Source organism: Neophocaena asiaeorientalis, unplaced genomic scaffold, assembly GCF_003031525.2.
Source record: "Neophocaena asiaeorientalis asiaeorientalis breed wild unplaced genomic scaffold, Neophocaena_asiaeorientalis_V1.1 scaffold114, whole genome shotgun sequence".
Taxonomy (NCBI): domain Eukaryota; kingdom Metazoa; phylum Chordata; class Mammalia; order Artiodactyla; family Phocoenidae; genus Neophocaena; species Neophocaena asiaeorientalis.
Window position 1 is genome coordinate 5,364,890 of NW_020173116.1, and position 9,337 is coordinate 5,374,226.

Genomic DNA, 9,337 nt, shown 5'->3' on the forward strand with positions numbered 1-9,337 from the left:
CACACAAAGGGGGGGCCCCGGTACCCAAAAAAAAAAAAAAAAAAAAAAAATTCCTCAGCAATTTTTCGTCTATACTTTTTGTCATCTAATTATTTCACTATTTGTCTATCTTCAATTCCGGCTAATGTGTTCATGATAAACTAATACTAATTCTGAAGTAAAATAACATCTCAATCCAAATTTGTAGTCAAAAAATAAAATTATTTTTATATCATCATATAATACGATTGTCAACAATTACTGAGCACTTACTAGGCTGCCAGGCATGTTGGGTCAGTTCATTTTACCCTCATGTTAACTCTATGAAATACAGGTGACCCTTGAACAACATGTGGGATAGGGGTGCCGACCCTCCACGTGTAATTTATAGTTGGCCCTCTATATCTGAGTTCCTCAAAACCATGGTTCCGTATCTGCAGATTCAACCAACCCAGGTTCGTGTAGTACGTAGTCTTTCCTATTGGAAAAAAAAATCCAAGTGGAAGTGGACCCAGGCAGTTCAAACCAGTGTTGTTCAAGGGTCAACTGTAACTATTATTATCCCCATTAAACTGGTGAAGAAAGGAGACAAAAAGCTTAAGTAACTCTGCTGGTAGATGACAGAGCTAGAACCCAGCCTAGGCCGTCTGATTCCCAGGCCCATCTTTCTTAACCCTGTTGCTGTAATAGTCACAACATGTGTTTAGTCTTAGGAAGAAAGTGCAAATAGCTAAACCCCTTAATAGTAGCTGATATAGAGATTAAGAATCATACCAAATGGTGGCTAGCACATGAGGGTGTTTACTGTAAAAAATTTTTCAACATTTTTGTATGTTTAAAGTAATAAAATTTAGGGAAAAAGAAACTTCATCAACACATGATTTGGGTGGTATTTTAAGAGATGATACTGAGAAACTTGCGGTCTGGAAGTTGCGTTTCTGACACGTAAAGTAAATGTGCTATACTCCAATAAAAATTAATTAAAAAAAGAGTAAATGTGAGTTACTTCAATTCCACAGGAGTTATTTTAATATTTGTCAGGAAACAGAGCTACCAGGCTAGACCAGTTGGATTGATGATATAGGGTTTTCTTTTTAATGAACAGTCTGTTTTTAAGTGCTCAAAGGAAAACTTTTTTATTGAACAGATCAAAAAAAGAGGTAAAAAGACTCGATCAAATCACGATAGCTGGAAAATGGGTCTCCCTATTTCATTTCAGGGTTCCAGGCAAGCTGATAAAAAGGGGTGCAGTTCAGGTAACCGCCTACCAAATGAAATGATCTACATCAAAGTCAGAGAGGAATGTTGCAAGAAACAACAATTGCTATGTTATTACTAAGGCTTGCCATTCAATTAAAACAAGACGGGGCTAAGCATCAACGTCCAGCAAAGAATGTGTGATACTTAATAAGGTAGTTGGCTTTGACCCAAACCAAAATCAAACAGGCAAAAAACCTCTCTTATTTAATGAGGACCCAGAGCTCTGGCAAAGTGAGGTCACCTGAACCTGGAAATTAAAGTAGGAGTGTTAAACAAGTAACCAACAACAGACTTCTTAAAAGGACTATATAATGCTTTAAACTTGTGATATGTTAAAACTGAACACTTAAAAGTAATCATAGTAGGGCAGAAGAAGAAAGGTTCTAGAGCCAGAAGGATGTGGCTTCAAATTCTGTTTCTAGGTATATGACGTCGAACAAAGGATCTCAACCTCTAATATTCCGTTTCCTCAACTACAAAATGTAATGAATCAATTTACCAGCACAGAGTTAAGGAGTGAGATAAAGTCAGCTAATTACTTAGCACTGTACCTAGTAGACAGCCCTCAACAAGTTTCCTTTCTTCTTGTGATCTACTTGAAATACATGCATTTGAATAAAATGGGTATGCTAGACTACAGGTACTTCCACAGAAACTGGGAAAGGCTATAAATCCAAGGAGCATGGATTGTAACGGGAAATTTCTCTTATTTTCCTTCGGAGAATAACAATGAAAAACTATTTGAAACAAGTAGAAGCAGAAAGGAATCTGGGGTAGACTAACTTTGGAGTCTGTTCCTGAGGGTATTTCTACTTATAATTAAGCAACACCTAGCAACGACAGTCTGTGTGAAAGCTTCCGTATTTCCAAAGTCTCCTGAATGCAGCAAGACACAAGATGGAGTATAATACCTAGTATTCAGAGGGATTATGATGACAATACATATTCATGATGATCCTAAGTAACTAAGAAAAAGCTAAATCAGTAACTGTCTATTTAGTAAGACAGGAAGGCATGCCATGTATTTTTTTTGAGTTCCTTCAAAAAAATTCACAAATTTGGTTTCTGATAAAAATCTTTGTTAATGCTTAATTCCCTGCCCCCATCCAATGCCAGCTAGAATAGGTACTGCTGTGTATTAATTTATGAAATTATATATTTTTTAACGCATCCTTAAACTTGTATGTTTAACATCATGAAGGAAAACCATACCATTCCTCAAACATCCTTTATGTCATGAGCAGAGACTATAACATAATTAAAACTGAATTAGCTTGCCATAGTTTTTTTTGAGACTACATTTAAAAAATTCCTTTTTTTGGCCACGCCATGTGGCTTGCACGATCTCGGTTCCCTGACAAGGGAATGAACCCAGACCACGGTAGTGAAAGCCCAGAATCCTAACCACTAGGCCTCTCCCTAAAATTCTTTTTTATATTTCATTCACTATCTTTGCTATCTCACTAAGCTAAAATTCATTTACTTTCATTCCCTTTCAATTTATCCTTTTGATTTAGGTCCTCTGACGTTGACCAGAGAAGCTAGAAATCCAACTGAAACGAATCTCAGCAAATAAAGTACCCTTAGAATTTGAAAGCCAGCAAACAATCTTCTAGGCATCATGGTATCAAAACAAAAGTTGAAGAAGTCTTGTTGAAGGAATCTATAACGAGCTGGGTAAAACTGCCTGTGACCCAATAATATCCAAAAAGGATACTTGGTATATAAGTGTCCAATATCCCAAATTAACTGATAACCAGGTTAACTATAACATGAGGAACTGGGGCTCCAGGATTTGCGGAGTGTGGTGGGAGTATATTTATTTTTTAAATCCAAAATAGGCTTTGCCTGAAGTATCCAACTAAAGTACCTTACTTCGTTCTACCTTGGCCTGCTTCAAGTCAGCTCTGGTATCCCCGAATGTGACATGATCAGGGATTGTGTGATCATTAGTTTAGTGTAACAAGGTCATATATTAAAAGGCTGTATCAAGTGAATTTACTGTTAGTATCTGAATATTCATTTTCCAAGTTAAGAAGATATTTTAGGTGCAATTTAGAACTAGAATCTCCTTGTGTGCTTTATATACTGACATTTTATGAATTAGATGAAGTAGAATCGTACATTATTAATGCAAGAGAAAAATGTCACAATTGATGATTATGAAAGCTATTTTACGTACAAAAGAAATTTTCAAATAGTCAAATAGAAAAATAGAGTAATAATATTGCAAGAGTGAGTTAGCTGATGACTTTAGAAAGAATATTAGGGCTTCCCTGGTGGCGCAGTGGTTGAGAATCTGCCTGCCAATGCAGGGGACACGGGTTCGAGCCCTGGTCTGGGAAGATCCCACATGCCGCGGAGCAACTGGGCCCGTGAGCCACAGCTACTGAGCCTGCGCGTCTGGAGCCTGTGCTCCGCAACAAGAGAGGCCGCAATAGTGAGAGGCCCGCGCACCGCGATGAAGAGTGGCCCCCGCTTGCCACAACTGGAGAAAGCCCTCACACAGAAACGAAGACCCAACACAGCCATAAATAAATAAATAAATATAAAAAAAAAAAGAAATAGAAAAAATTTAAAAAAAAAGAATATTATATCCTTTGTGAACTGACAAATAATTATAAAAATTTAAATTAAAAATGTAAAGTAGAATAATAGAAATTCTATATCATAATTCTAACTTTGTTCAATTATTGGCATACTAATATCGACATCATTCAACAAAATAACTTCTAAAGACTATGTTTAGTTTTTAATTATTTAATTCCATAAATCTTTCAAGAAAAAAAATCCCATTGGGGAATTCACATGTTTTATGGATAAATGAAAAACAGAATGTTAACTTTGCTACCTCAAAATTTCATGAGGAGAAGAAACTCCAGTTATGTGCAACATAATCAATCTTGTTTGCCCCAGAGAGTTAAAAAATATATAAAAAAGAAAATGTTAGAGGAAAAGAAATGCCCTCAACTATCTTGAATTCCACTGATCTCAGTTGAAAATGACCCTCCATTCGCGACCATGTGCATTACAGTAGTCACAGGAGCACCTAACAAGAGGCAGTGCTGAAAACTGTTACTGTACTGTAATGTCCTGTTTTAAAAATTAGATCACTAAAATTTCTAATAATAAATTATAATAATTTGAGGGACAATATTTCAGATTTATTCACATATTTCAAAAGTTTATGGCTTCAGCCCTAGCTTTAGTCAAATACTGGTTTTCACACTTGGACATTTGGCATTCGGGGAAAAAAAAGGTGTGTATATATATATATAATATATATATATAAAGTCAAATATGTAGGTATTTCTGACTTAGATGCGTTATTCTATTTCATTTTCATTTGCTTGCACAAAACATAATTTTAAAAGACTCCTATGTACTCCAAGGGTGTAGAAAAGAAATCAACCCACAACCTCCTTTATAGGCCAAATAGTAGAGGTTATAAAGAACTTAACCCCACACACAAGTACCAGCGATCTAACATTTTATTGTCAGCTGCAAGTATTCAAGGAAAATCCAAGCAAAGAGGTAACGGTTCTTCTGACCTCTTACGAATTTTCAATGAATTCCCTTAATAGTTTGAAACTTGTGTTTTCTATAGTTAAAAATTTGTAGATTTAAGTTAATTTAATTGGTTTCATAATCCCTTTTAAAATAATGTGAAAAAAGTAATATTCTTTATAAATTCGATTTTTAATGTTTTAAGATTTAGAAAAACCCTTTGTCATATAAGATGAATTTATAATGAACTACGATGAAATTGCCTGTGATCAATACCTCAAAAAAAACAAAAACAAAAAGAATTTTAAGTGTCCCAAATCCAACCCAGCATCTGATATCAGATTTCCTCTCTTTATGACAAAATGGAGGCAACAAAGAGTACTGAAACCGAATGCCATAAGACACGGATTGTGCTTCTCAGCTGCTTAGCCACCTTGGTCAAGTTATTTACCCTCTAAATCTGTTTCCGAAACTATAAAATGAAGACATTAATATCTGTTCTTTCTATATGGACCAAATGAATTCAAGTACATTAATTATAAACAGCAACATATGTATAATATTGAGTATCATGAATTCTAAATCTAGGTTCTTTATTTTTGTACCACTTTTATAAACAGATTGTTATTTTTGTGGTTTTACATTATAATTTTAATGATAATTAACTTAGGACACCTTAAAAACTTGTTTTACATGACTAAATTGGCATTCTGATATATATATACATTCTCATGTGATGAAGATGTCTATTCTACCATAAAAGTGTGGGCTCTGGAGTCATTATTTGAGTTCCCACTGATTTACTCTGTGAATTTGGGAAATTTACCAATCTCTTGTTTCCTGGAGTCAATGCCTTCCCTCACTAGGCAATTAGTTAATTTATTCTTCCAGTTTCATTGAGATATAAGTGACATACAGCACTGTGTAAGTTTAAGGGGTACAGCATAATGATTTGACTGGTTGTTTGTAAAACCAGACATTGTGTAGGACATCAAAGTGAACTCTGATGTAAGAAAAGGCATCTGCAACTTTTTAAATGAAAATTATTGACTTCTTAAAGTAGGAAGGGAGATTGGAAGTAATCTAGTTCAACTACCTTATTTCACAAATAAGAAAAATAATCATGAAAAAGAAGAGAGCATTAACCAAGCTAGAGGAAAAACTAGGATCAGAACCAAGGTTTCATTCAGAAAACGGAGCTCTCTTAAATATACCACATTTCAATCCCAAACAATTCAAGAAGTAAAGGCTAGAACTTACTGGATTCCCTCCCCATGCAAACTTAATGAAGAGTTAAAAATAACACTGCAGGTAGGAGTTTGCATTCTGGATTCTTACCTAGGCTCTGTCTGTGGAATCTCAGAGAAGTTACTGAACATTGCAATACTATATTACCTCATGGGATTAATGTGCGAATCAAAGGAAAGCCCTGTTACAAATGGAAAGTGTAATCATCTTCTTTACCCTCACCTCTTCATACTCTCCCTGTAAGGTTTCAATCGCTATGTGGGGGAGGGAAAGGAAGGGGAGATATAAACTACTACAATTCTGACTAGCTGGAGTTTTGGTGATCTCGGTTTACATGAGGAAGGAAAGCGGGGAGAGGAGGGAAAGAAGGTGGGAAGGTTATTCATCATGGGCAAAGAATAACTTCCTCCCAAAGGAAAGTATTACCCATACCTCCTATCAGTTAGACTCTGAGAATCACAAGCTCTCATACTGATCATGTTAAAATTACCCTTTTCCCCAGTGTAGGCCCTGAAAACTTTTTACCTTTAGCATATTTCAAAAAATATGTAACAATTACTTGGGCATATATTTATCTTTCCTTCTCAACTGTACTTGTGTCCAGAGCAGGGCCTCATAGTATTTAGCCTTTAAGAGTTATCTGTGAGTTGTTTTAATTAGGTCAACATCCAGCTGAAATATAAAGCTAGGTGGCTGGAGCTGTGCCTAAGAGAACTGGCTGAAAGGGAAGAACTGAATGCAAAGAGAGACAAGAACTTTATCTCCCTTTGACTTGCTCCAACTCCTTCTCCACCTCTATTAATTAATTCTAAAGATCTATGCATAAGTCCTCTTCTAACAGTCTACATAGTCACAAGTTCATTTATAAGTACTTTTATATTAATAACACTTTATAAAAATACAATGTTTTCACTCCAGGCATGAAAATATTTAAAGGAAAGTACAAATGGGTATTTTTTTTTTTAAGTTAACTCATTTGGCAAACAAATCTTATGCAAAATGTTCACCATATAAAACATGTACAAGAAAACAATTTTTTAAAAGAAAAAATTGTGCATTCTGTGAATTTCCATTTACATGTAGAATCTCATTCTCATGTAAACCATCATAGTAATATTTTAATTTGTATAATTATAGCAGTTGTAAATAAAAATCATAGATTTAACTTTTTTCCTGTATCTTTTTTCCAATATCTTAATTTTCAAAAATGACAAAAAAAGAATATCCTTGAGACAATGCCAAGCTCCAAATACCAGAATTCATATATCTTCTCCATTTAACTCATGGAACGTTTTATCACAGTATAAAATAACTATAATATGAAAGCACAGAATATTTTGGGATTCCACAGATTAGTCCATTTTTTTCCCAAATTTCTTAAAAATTACCCAGGGAGCCCATTAAAAATACAGATTACCACAATCCTCCCCTAAAGATTTTTTTTTCCCCCTAGAGATTTTGATTCAGTTGCTCTGGACAGGACAAAAATCTTTATTCCGCAAAGTGATTCTGATGATTAGCTAATATTGATCTAGTATAGTGGTTCTCAATTTGATACATGTTAGAATTACCTGAGGAGCTTTAAAAAATCTTAAAGCTCAGACCAATGGAAACGATTTCAACATTTTTTAAAAACCTCCCCAGAGAAGGTTGAGAACCACTGATCCTGTAGAAGTCGAAAATTTCTTATACAACCCTCTAAACAATTAAGAAACTAAGCCTGCTCAAGTTCACAAAGCTAAGTGGTAGCAAAGCTGGAGCCAGAACCACTTCTCCTGAATCCTAGTTCACTTTGTTTTTAGATATAGTTGTTTTGTTTTTCATGTAGGTTGACTTAAAAAAGTGTGAAAAAGATAAACCTTCTTGCCTCAGAATAATACTGCCACTTACAAATGGATAAATTAAAACAGAGCTAATCTTTTTGCTTCAGAAATCACCAGAAAATATTGTTTTCTTACTCCTAATATAAAACAAAAAAAGACTAAATACACTACTGCTTAATCCCTACTTCCTATCGCCAAGCTGGTTATATATCTTACAAAGAATTATTTAAATTTTTAATTTCTAATGCAGTATTTTAAAATTTCAAATTCTTTTTAAAGTCCAGCATCACAGTTCCTTACTAGAAAATTAATTTGATATCTGAATTTGGCAACATGGTTGCTTCCCTATGTAGAATACATAATTCTACATATTGAAGTTTCTCTGTGAACTAACAGAGAACAGATTTCCTTCTTTCACACAAAAGAATGAATTTTAGGCTGCATTAGCAAAACCCCATCATTGGGGTTTTGTCCACAGATACTCAGTGGGAAACTTCGCAGGTTATTAGTTAACCCATTCCAAGAATTTTCTCATTTTAATAACAGGATAATGTAAAATAATCATGAAAAACGTGTCAAGTGCAAGCTTACGTACCCATAATTTTTTTTAAGAGCATTTTTGACTTACTAAAAATTACGACACGTTTAATTAACTTGCCTTCTGGCCGTCTACATTTATTATTACGGTACCAAGGTTGTTAAAATAACATTTTTATCCCTCTCAAAGTTGCCAGATATTTCGATATTTCAAATTTCAGTAATGTTTGTGATTTCTGCTTTTGGATTTAAAAAAAAAAAAGTGTTTGCTATACTTTACCAAAGCAGGTCACATTACTCCACAGGTAAAACTTCAGCAATTTGTATACAGCCCAGAGTACAATGTATACTTCTGATTAATGCTATTCACAAGGGAGTAGCTGCCGGGTTCTGGATCTTTTAAATATTCTAAATAAGAATCAGATGCAATGGATTTTGTTCCAGCAATTTTAATGAATGAAAGCCCACCCTCTCTTTTTTAACGATTAAGGTGGATATCAATATGAATTCAAAACCTAACCGAAACTTAAGGATGCTACTTGCGCTATTTAAAAGAGTAAATACCCGCAAACCGTTAAACGGAACGAAGAATGGGCCTCTTAAGCCATAGTAAAGATAAAAAATCAGAATCTCAGTTAAATGTTCAAATGATACATCACAGCATTTAGAAAATCGGGCTAGACTGGACAATCCATGGAGTTTTTACTTTAGGAGAGATCTGTGCTACACTCAGGTTTGCAAAGTCTAACTATTTTGTGTTAACATTTGAAACTTGCCATTTCAAATTGCGAGGGGTAAGCCTGTACAGATACACGGCCTTTAGGAGCTGCTTAAAATTTTCCTAGAAAAAGACCAAAAAACCACACGTTTATTTTTAGGAGTGTACTAGGGTAGTAGTCAAATAAATCACCAGTTATTGACAATTCTTGGCGGGTCCTCGTCGGACGGGGACACCGGGCCCCGCACCGGGAACCGCTTCCTCC

At 34.8% G+C, this 9,337-nt stretch overlaps 1 protein-coding gene across 2 annotated transcripts in view; it reads right to left on the reverse strand.

Moving 5' to 3' along the window:
* The window catches only part of ZC3H6 (zinc finger CCCH-type containing 6), a 52,964-nt gene that overhangs the window by 42,500 nt on the left and 1,127 nt on the right, over nucleotides 1-9,337 (reverse strand). The gene's annotated exons all lie outside the window — the stretch shown is intronic.